The following is a 9441-nucleotide window of genomic DNA, read 5'->3' on the forward strand; positions in this document are numbered from 1 at the left end:
GGGGCGGGGAAATACAGAAGGGAATGTTGATTCTCTAGCTCTTGACGTTTCTTTCTTTCTTGGAATCTCAGGTGTGAATTTGACCGGGTGATGTGAATTGCATTTGCAAGAGCATTTGAGCTGCTCAGCGTGGGGAGCTGCAGCTGCGGTTGGGAAAGCAGACAAACCTACCTGCGTTCCTGCACAGTCCGGGACACAAACAACTTCCCACCCCACCCCCTCTCGACTCCCACCGCCTCTCAGGACCTTGCCCTGGGCCCCCAGCCATGCGCATGCGCATCAGAGTCCTGGTGAGACCCGCCACCCTGGTCCTTCAGCATCGTGCACGTGGCTTGACCAGAGATAATGTAGAGGAACTCTCTGCCAACTGTGAAGTGCTGTACAGCGTGCAAAAGGACGGGAGGAACGGCGCCAAGGATCTTGATGATTTACTTAACCTGAGTTATTTTGGTTTAGAGTAAATGTGACTCTGTGTGAAAAAGCCGCTCTCCCGCCCCCCTCCACCCCCATGTTCTTTTTCTTTCTATTAGAAAGATGACCAATTTACATAAAACTAGGTAAGGTGCAAAATAGCCTGGTGTTGAACTTTAACCTCAAAGAAATAACATGTGACTGAGTTACAAACTGGAAAGAACCTGATCCCAGAATTACTGGAAGCACCTCGAATTTGGGGGGCACCGCTTGTGGAGAGAAGGCTGCCGTGAATAGATGCTCTCCTGATGGGAAATTCTACACTGAAAATTGTATACGAATTCTATGGGGGAAACTTACGGTGTCTAAGAAAATGTCTGAAGAGCTCTTCAAGAATTTTTAGTATCGTGGGGGAAAAACCCAATGGAAAAGTGGGATGGATCTCAAACGCACAGGAAAAATCAAAGACTGGAAGGAAATGCACACATGTTAATAGGGAACTTCTGAGAGGGGGGCTATGGGTGCTTTTAATTTTCCTCTTAAACATTCTGATTTTTCCAAATTTTCCAGAATAACTTTATATTCCTTTTACCATCATAAAGAAAAAAAGGTATTTTCTAACAAAACCTTGAGACTCTCCTGGCATGTGATCGATGGAATTTAGCACGTAGAAGCTAAATAATTATCAAGTACTTGATCTGAAGGTGTTCTGTCCCATATATCTGGTAACTTAGAAACTGAGAGATTTGTTTCACATGACTCTAAGAAAATCATAAGTAACCCCCATGGGGTGCTTGTGGGCAGAGGAGTGGTGGGCGTATACAGAATGCCTGCAGGTCTGAGACCACTGGAGGCCCCCAGTGGAGTGTAGATTAGAGGCAAGGTTCTGCAAACTTTTTCTGCAAAGGGCCGATAGTAAACAGTTTAGACTTTGCAAGCAACACGTGTCTCTGTTGCATACTCTTTTGTTTTTTGAAAGACTTTTTACAATGCTTTAAAAATATAAAATTATTCTTAGCTCATGGGCAGCACAGAAGGAGGCTGCAGCCTTGATCTGACTCCCTGGGCTGTCATTTGCTGACATCTGGGTTAGAGGCATGCTGGTAAGAAGAAATGGCTAGCTGCTGGATTAAGGGAGCAGCCATGAGGGTGAAGAGGGGGCAATGGATTGGGGGCTGAATAAGAAGCAAAACTAAAATAATTTGGAGATTAGAGACTGTGGAGGGGAGTGGACAGGAGAATGGGGGATGGCAGGATGGTTGAGACCAGAAGGCAGAGGATGATGTGGTTTGGGCAGGTTTAGTTTCAAGTGTCTGCTCTCTCCTATGGGCTGAAGCTTATCAATGACCTGGACCAAGCTCTAGATTTGGAGGTTGTTAGCACATGTGCGTGGAAGTGTAACTATGGGCATGGGTGAAATTTCTTCTGGAGGCTGTGGAGTAAGTAGAGGATATAGAAGACAGGATTCTGGAAGACAATTACAATATGAAGCCAGAAGTAGAGAACCCAGAGTGGGTGCTGAGGAAGGAATGAGAGATGTGAGGAGAAGAGGGAGGGCAGGCCGGTAGCCAGGTGGCAGGTGGAACTGGAGTCTTAGGGGGGCAAAGGGGGCATTTGGCACACGCTGTAGGGACAGCTGGAAGAAAAATGATGCATCCCTTCCCTCTTCCTTACATCAGAATAAATTCCAAGTGGATCAAAGATCTAAGTGCAAAAAAATAAAAACTACAGAAGGAGTAGAAGATTTGAGTGTTTTTATAGTTCTGAGTTGAGAAAGCCTTTCTAATAAGAGGAATCCAGAAACTATCTTGGAATGCTGGTATTTTTGTCAATATAAAAATTATAAATGTTTGTAAAAAAAAAGCAAGAAGACAAACCACAAAAAATATTTTCACACATCACATATATATTTCTGATTTACAAAAGCAATAAATACCCCCGTAGAAAAAACTGATGAAAGGAAATGAATATGGAGTTTATAAGAAGAAATACTCGGAGCTGAAAAGCATATGCTCAACCATGGCAAAGTAAAAGCAGTGCAAATATAATAACATTTTTTTACTCTAAAGTTAGTAACATTAAAAATAAACCATAAATACAGTATGTGGAGTGTATGTGTTGGGGGGCAGTGGAATTGTGAACTTGCATGTATTATCAGATGTGTAAACTGGCAAAGTCTTCCTGGAGGAGAGAGTGACAGTAGGTCTCACAATTTAGAAATGATTAGATGCCTCGTATTAGCAATTCTGGGTCTAGACATTTATCCTAAGAAAATAATTTTACAAACATTTATCTATTGTAGGCAGGGGATATTGCAGCCTCATTTATAATAGTTAAAAATTAGAAACAACTTAAATGTCTATCCACAGAGCACTAGTTAAACATATTGTTGCAGCTCTAATCAATGGAATACTGTGCAGTTATTAAATATGATTTCCCAATGTTTTGGGGTCTTCAACTCTTTGTGTAAAAATCACCTTCTTAATGAGGACATTTACCTCCTCTTAAAAATCTCAATCACTTCCTTCAGGTCCTCACATCTCTCTTCCTTATGCTACTGTTTACTTTTTCTGTAGCACTTTTCACCTTCCAGCATGAAAAAGTTTATTTATTGTGTTAATTTCTTACTTGTCTGTTGCCACTGTCAGAAAGGAAGTTCCTGGGCAGACATCTCTGTGTGTTTTATCTACTGATGGATCTCAGGCTCTGGAAAAAGTGCCTGACACATAGCAAGCCCCAGCACCTATTTATTGAATGAATGAGTATGTGTTTATCAACCTGGCAGGTTGTCCATGCCATAGCGTTAAGTGAAAAAACAGAATAAAACATATAGTTTACTTTGCATATATTGCCTTTTTGCATTAGTGAGTGTGTGTAGAAGAATGTCCTCCAAAATGATAATTGAGATCAATCTCTGAGCTGTAAGTTTGTTGGTGTTTTTGCTTTCTTTCAATTTTTTTATGTTTAAACTTTCCGTTAATAGTTCTATCATCTAAAAAATCAGTAGGAAATATAAAGCTATTTCTGTTCTAAATAAACAAAACAAATTCTGCATACAGCTACTGAGCCATGTCCACTGGGCTTGGCAACTGGGATTTACTAGTGTAGTGTGTTGAACCTTGTCCCACCCCCCAAATTCATGTCCACCGGAACCTCAGAATGTGACCTTATTTGGCAGTAGAGTCTTTGCAGATGTAATTAAGATAAGGATCAAGATGAGATCATACTGGAGTAGGGTGTGCCCCAAATCCAGTTAAAACATCTTCATATGACACAGAAAAGCACAGACAGAGACACAGAGAAGGCCATGTGATGGCAAAGGCAGGGAGTAGAGTGATGTGGTCACAAGCCAGTGAACACCTGGAACCCCTGGAAGCTGAGAGGCAAGGCAGGATTCTTCCCTAGAGCTTTTGGAGGGAGAATGGTCCTGCTGACGCCTTAATTTCCGACTCTGACCTCCAGAACTGTGAGAGGACACACTTCTGTTGTTTTAAGCCCCCCACTTTGTGGCAACTTGTTGTGACAGCCAAGGAAACTAATACAGTTGGTGACTTTGAACCCGGGGAGTTTTTAGCACATTTGCATCCTGAGAAGAAGCTGAAGCGGAGAGACTGACCCAACAAGGAAGGGGGGAGTGTGGGAGTGACGGGTCTGGTGGAATGGAAGTCAACACATAGTGCTGTCAAGAGCAAGGGTGGGGGGATGGGCGCGTACAGAAAAAGGGATGAAGCTTCCTCCTGAGAGGTTAAATGTGGTATGAGGAGGAAAGGAGAAAGATGGGAAGGGAATATTGGTGACATCTGTCTCAGGCTCTGTGTCATGGAGGAGCTTCAGATGGGCTCATTTTCCAGTGTGAATTGCAAGAAATCTGTACTTCAGCAGACTCATTGAATTGAATCTGCATCTCACAATGCAAATAACTGAACTCTGCATAATCACAGATCAGCCAAAGGTGTCCCCATCCTTACTGGTCAAGAAAAGCACATGTAAACAGATACCTGTACACTCCTGTTCACAGCAGCATTAGTCACAATAGCCAAAAGGTGGAAGACATCTAAGTGTCCATCAACAGATGAATAGATAAGCAAAATGTGGTCTATACATACAATGAAACATTATTCAGCCTTAAAAAGACTACAACATGGATGAACCCTGAGGACATTATGCGAAGTGAAATAAAGGCACAAAAGGACAAATACTGTATGATTTCACTTATATGAGGTCCCTTGAGTAGTCAAATCCTTAGAGACAGAAATTAGAATGGCGGTTACCAGGGGCTGGGGGAGGAGGGAATGGGGAGTTAGGGTTTAATAGGTATGGAGTTTCAGTTTGGGAAGACCATGAGCTCTGTAGATGGATGATGGTGTTGGTTGTGCAACAATATGAACGTACTTCATGCCACAGAACTGTAGATTCTACAGAATGGTTGGAATGGTAAATTCTATGTTATATGCATTTTACCACAATAAAAAAGTAAATTGTGTTAACAAAAAGAAAAGCATATCTATTTTCTAAACGAGAGGGGAAGATTAGCTTCTAAGATGCTTTCTTGTCTTACTTCAGGAAAAAGTTTACAAACAGCAGTAATGAATTACAGGTGATGATGCTCCAGACAGAGGACAGGGTGGGGTTTTCCTGTTATATTCATGCCTGCATTTTTCCATTGAGGCTCCCACTGACGACTGGAACACATTTGAGAGAAAATTCAGAGCTGTAGTTACAAGTGGTGCTTAAAGCTCAAAGTCAATAGTTTGCCTTTGGCCCCTTGTCCTAATGCTTGTCGTTTTGCATAAGTCCTTATGTGAAGAGTCTCCTTCCTTGGGGGCTGGTGGTGATGCCTGCCACTGACGTCTGATGTGTCGTAGGGAGGTGAAGTCTCTTTTATTTGTCCTGTACCTTGAGCTGTTGTAACTATGGGAGACCATTATAATAATCTGACAGACTGGAAAGTTTAAAGTCATAGGTGTGTGTGTGTGGCAGAACGGCTACTATGTTCCACTGGGAATATGTGACAGAAACTAAAGGGCAAATGTTCCTATTAAAAATCTTAGCTTGGGGGCTCCACAACATGAACCTAAATTTAGAATGTCTAGTACCCACTGCCAGGTCAGAGGACTAACCCTGGCTGCTGTGCACGTGGATATGACTTTGTACAATGTGCAAGTTCAGTGCTCAAAGGAGGGAAATGACAGGTCACTTTGGACAGATCAGAGGAGACCAACATTCAATACCATGATTTCTCTTCTCATTGGATTTCAAGAATCTGAACCTTGGATAGTGAGAACCAGTAAGAACCTCTCAGGACCACTGCATACAGGTGTGTAGGTTGTGCACTGCACAAGGGTGTCCAGAGGAGGGGAGCAAGATGACTGAGATCCAGTCAGTGCTTTGCGTGCCTAGCTAGCACTTCTGGAACTGTGGGCATCATTTATTTTGTCCTCCTCCCTTTTAAATTTAAATTTAAATTTTTCTATTGAAGTATAGTTGATGTATGATATTCTATAAGTCACAGATGTACATATAATGATTCACATTTTTTAAAGGTTATACTCCAGTTATTATAAAATATTGGCTGTATTCCTTGTGTTGTACAATATATCCTTGTAACTTATACCTAATAGTTCATACCTGTTAATCCTCCACCCCTATGTTGCCCCTCCCCGCCTTTCCTCTCCCCACTGGTAACCACTGGCTTGTTCTCTATGTCTGTGAGTCTGCTTCTTTTCTGTTATATTCACTAGTTTGTTGTATTTTTTAGATTCCACATATAAGTGATACCATACAGCAATTGTCGTTCTCTATGTCTGTGAGTCTGCTTCTTTTCTGTTATATTCACTAGTTTGTTGTATTTTTTAGATTCCACATATAAGTGATACCATACAGCATTTGTCATTCTCTTTCTGACTTATTTCACTTAATATAATGCTCCCCAAGTCCATCTGTGTTGCTGCAAATGGCAAAATTTCATTCTCTTTTCATCACACAGGAAGAAAGTGAGGCCCCAGGAAGCCAACTGACTTGCAAGGAGGCAGAGCCAGAGTGAGCTCTGAGTCCATGGATTCCAGTCTAAGTTTTCCCACCTTCCCTGTTCTCTGAAGACGGGGCTGCTTCAGGTTTTCCCCTTCTTCAGGGACCTTGGACTTGGAGGTTCCCTTCTGGAGTGAGAATTCCTCTACTCTTTCTCTCCTGATGAGCCCAGGGCGTGCCTTAGCCTCAGCCAGACCTGAGGCATCCCTGTTGGGCTGCTCACCAGCTGGGGGACTTCAAGCTACAGGTTCTTTATTTGTAAAATGGCCTTGCTGGGTTGATGGGAGAATGAAATGACATAATTGTGTTGGGCTGTGTGGCCTGGGACAAGGCACTGGGCTTTGGCAGCAGGCAGGCCTGTCTGGGACACTGCTTTCCCACCTCCAATCCATGTGCATTTGCTCAGGGCACTTCAGTCTCTGAGTGTCTGTTTCCTCAGTTATAAAATGAGAATCACAAGACCTACTTTGCTGGGTTACTGTGAAAAAGAAGTAAATCACCTGGTCCGTAGCAGACATTGAACAAATGGTTACAAGTTACGGTAGTGTCTGGGTTGAAGAAGATACCCAACTTGTAGCTATATTAATCACAATTTTTATAAGCTCAACACTGTCTTGGAAACTGTGAGAAATTCAGATGCAATCCAAGACACAGATGGGTAGACCCATCTGGAAGCGAAGAACCTGCTTGGTGATGTGAGACGCGCACACTGTCCCATATCAATGTGAGTTACGCTCTACACGGTGGATGAGAGACTAAGAATTTTCCAGCATGTCAGAGACAGGGGTAGGCCGTGGCTGGGCTGATTAGCAAAGGCATCTTGAAGGAGGTGGGAAATGAAAGCCAACCTTTAATGAGCATATACTACGTGCCACGTACTGGGTGGGGCACCATAGCCACCAGGAAATGTTGGCCCACCTTGCAGGGGAGGCAATGAAGATCTGTCGGGTTGAGTGACCTGCTGAAGCTTATGCATCTAAAATGGGGCCGGAATAGGATTCTCCGTCAGGTTGGCCTGATCCTGAAACTCATATTCTTTCCCTTCAGCTCCTGTGGCGAGATGTGAGGATGTGTGTGCGTACGTGCATGTGTGTGTGAGCAACGCAAGGGAAAGTGCGGCAGTGAGAGAAGGATCTTGCCTCACTTGGGTGCCCTTCGATTGAATTACCCCGTAGAGTGGAAGAGATGGAAATAAAAGAGTGATGGATTTGTGGGGTTGTGTCTGGGGTAAGGGTCACTCTAGAGTGGGGAAGGTGGAGGAGAAGGGAAAGGGTTGCAAAAAAAAAAAAAGACCTTCTAGGACTTCGTGTGCCCAAAACCAGTGTGGTAAGTGGGAAAATTCAGGTGTCTTTTATAAAATTTTAAATTGGAAGGGGGACTGGTCGTTGGAAGGTGGGGTGAATATTTATCGAATCCCTCCTATGGGTCAGTGTTGAGCTCTGTGGCTCCACCTGCTGTTTCAGCACATTCTCATCTTTCAGGAATCGGTGTGGCAGACTTGAATCACTGATTCAAGAAAGGCTGAAGTCTTCGCCCGAGGTTACACGGCTAGAACTGTGTTTGGTCCAGGGTGCTGGCTGCGCGTCTAGGGCTCTTTCCATTAATCAAACAGCACAGAGATGCGCAACGCACCAGCCCAGTGGTGTTGAGGGCGATGGGCGAGCTGTCCCAGAACATGAGAGCATAGAGGGACCACCAAAGAATCGAGACCACAGGTACCCAGGGGGTATCGACAGAGAGTGGTCTGAGGAGGGAGTGAGAGAGGGAGTTAGCAGAGGGGAGAAGGCTCTGCTGAGGGGAGGGTCCGGGTCAGGGAAGCCAAGGCCCCATATTTAGCAGAGGACAGGTCATTGGGTTTGGCAGCCAGGAGACCACTGGCGACTCTGAATAGACCGGTCAGAATGCAAGTCAGGCTGCAGGGGAAGAGGGTGATGATGGGCTGAAGAGGCAGGAGACATTTTGTCTGTAGGTGGAGGGAGGGGGCAGGGTGGCCGGGAATAATAAGCATGAGACCTGGATTTTCAAACGAGGGGAGGGGGGAGCTGGTGGAAACGGAGCAATGGGGAATTCTGGACGAAAGCACTGGCATGGGAGTGAATAAGTTATCCCGGGGATGGGAAGGGGTGGAATTCAAGCATCGCCCGCAGAGAGAGGACCACCCCTTCCTGTCTGCTGAAGCCACCGTGCCTGACACAGGAAGGATGACAAGCTGTGTCCAGCTCAGAACGGGGACAGCCGTTCCAGTCCTTTCTTCTTCCTGTCCCTGGACTGCGGTCCTCCATCCTGGAGAGCCAACAGAATGGATCTGACTTTCCAGCCTTGAGGAGGGACAAGGAGGGGCCAGGAGAGGTGAGAAAGTAGTTTCTTAGCTCTGCAGTAGAGCTGAGCCCCAAGACGACCTCCCGAAGATTCTAGAACTGGGAGGTGCCCAATTTTCTATGAAGGGTTTGGTAAGCTCTAGGGTGAGGACAGGGGAAGCTGTTTCAGAATATACAATCCCTCCCTGACTGATGGGCATAACGTTTCTGTCAATTTTCTGGGGCAGGACTGGCAGAGCCTAGTCAGGCCCCACCACATCGCGGGTTTTCACAGTGGAGGAAGGACTTCAGCCCTCACGTTAGTCAGAGTTCTAATTTTGGACAATTGTTTCAGCTCACTGCTTCCCACAGACCCCTTGCTGTTAAGAATTCTAGCAAGTGGAAAACTGAATTTTGTTTCCTCTGCTGCCCCTTTCCTGGGAGCGACAATAATTGGGTTTCAGGAGAAGGGTCCTGGCAGTTCACTCTGAGCAGTGACCAGGTAATTGAGGGCTCAGGATAACTGGTCCCCACCATGAAACACCTGTTGGGAGACTCCACCTGCTACCAGCAAAAAAATTGGGGGTGGGGGATGGAGAGCAGGATTCAGGGTATTTTCTCTGCTCTAACAAGGTATGTTTAATTTTACAAGAAAACAGTTATTTCCCTGCATCATTTCCCCCCTCAACTTCACCTTTACTGCACG

The sequence above is a fragment of the Neophocaena asiaeorientalis genome, unplaced genomic scaffold (assembly GCF_003031525.2).
Source record: "Neophocaena asiaeorientalis asiaeorientalis breed wild unplaced genomic scaffold, Neophocaena_asiaeorientalis_V1.1 scaffold45, whole genome shotgun sequence".
In the NCBI taxonomy this organism is placed as follows: Eukaryota; Metazoa; Chordata; class Mammalia; order Artiodactyla; family Phocoenidae; genus Neophocaena; species Neophocaena asiaeorientalis.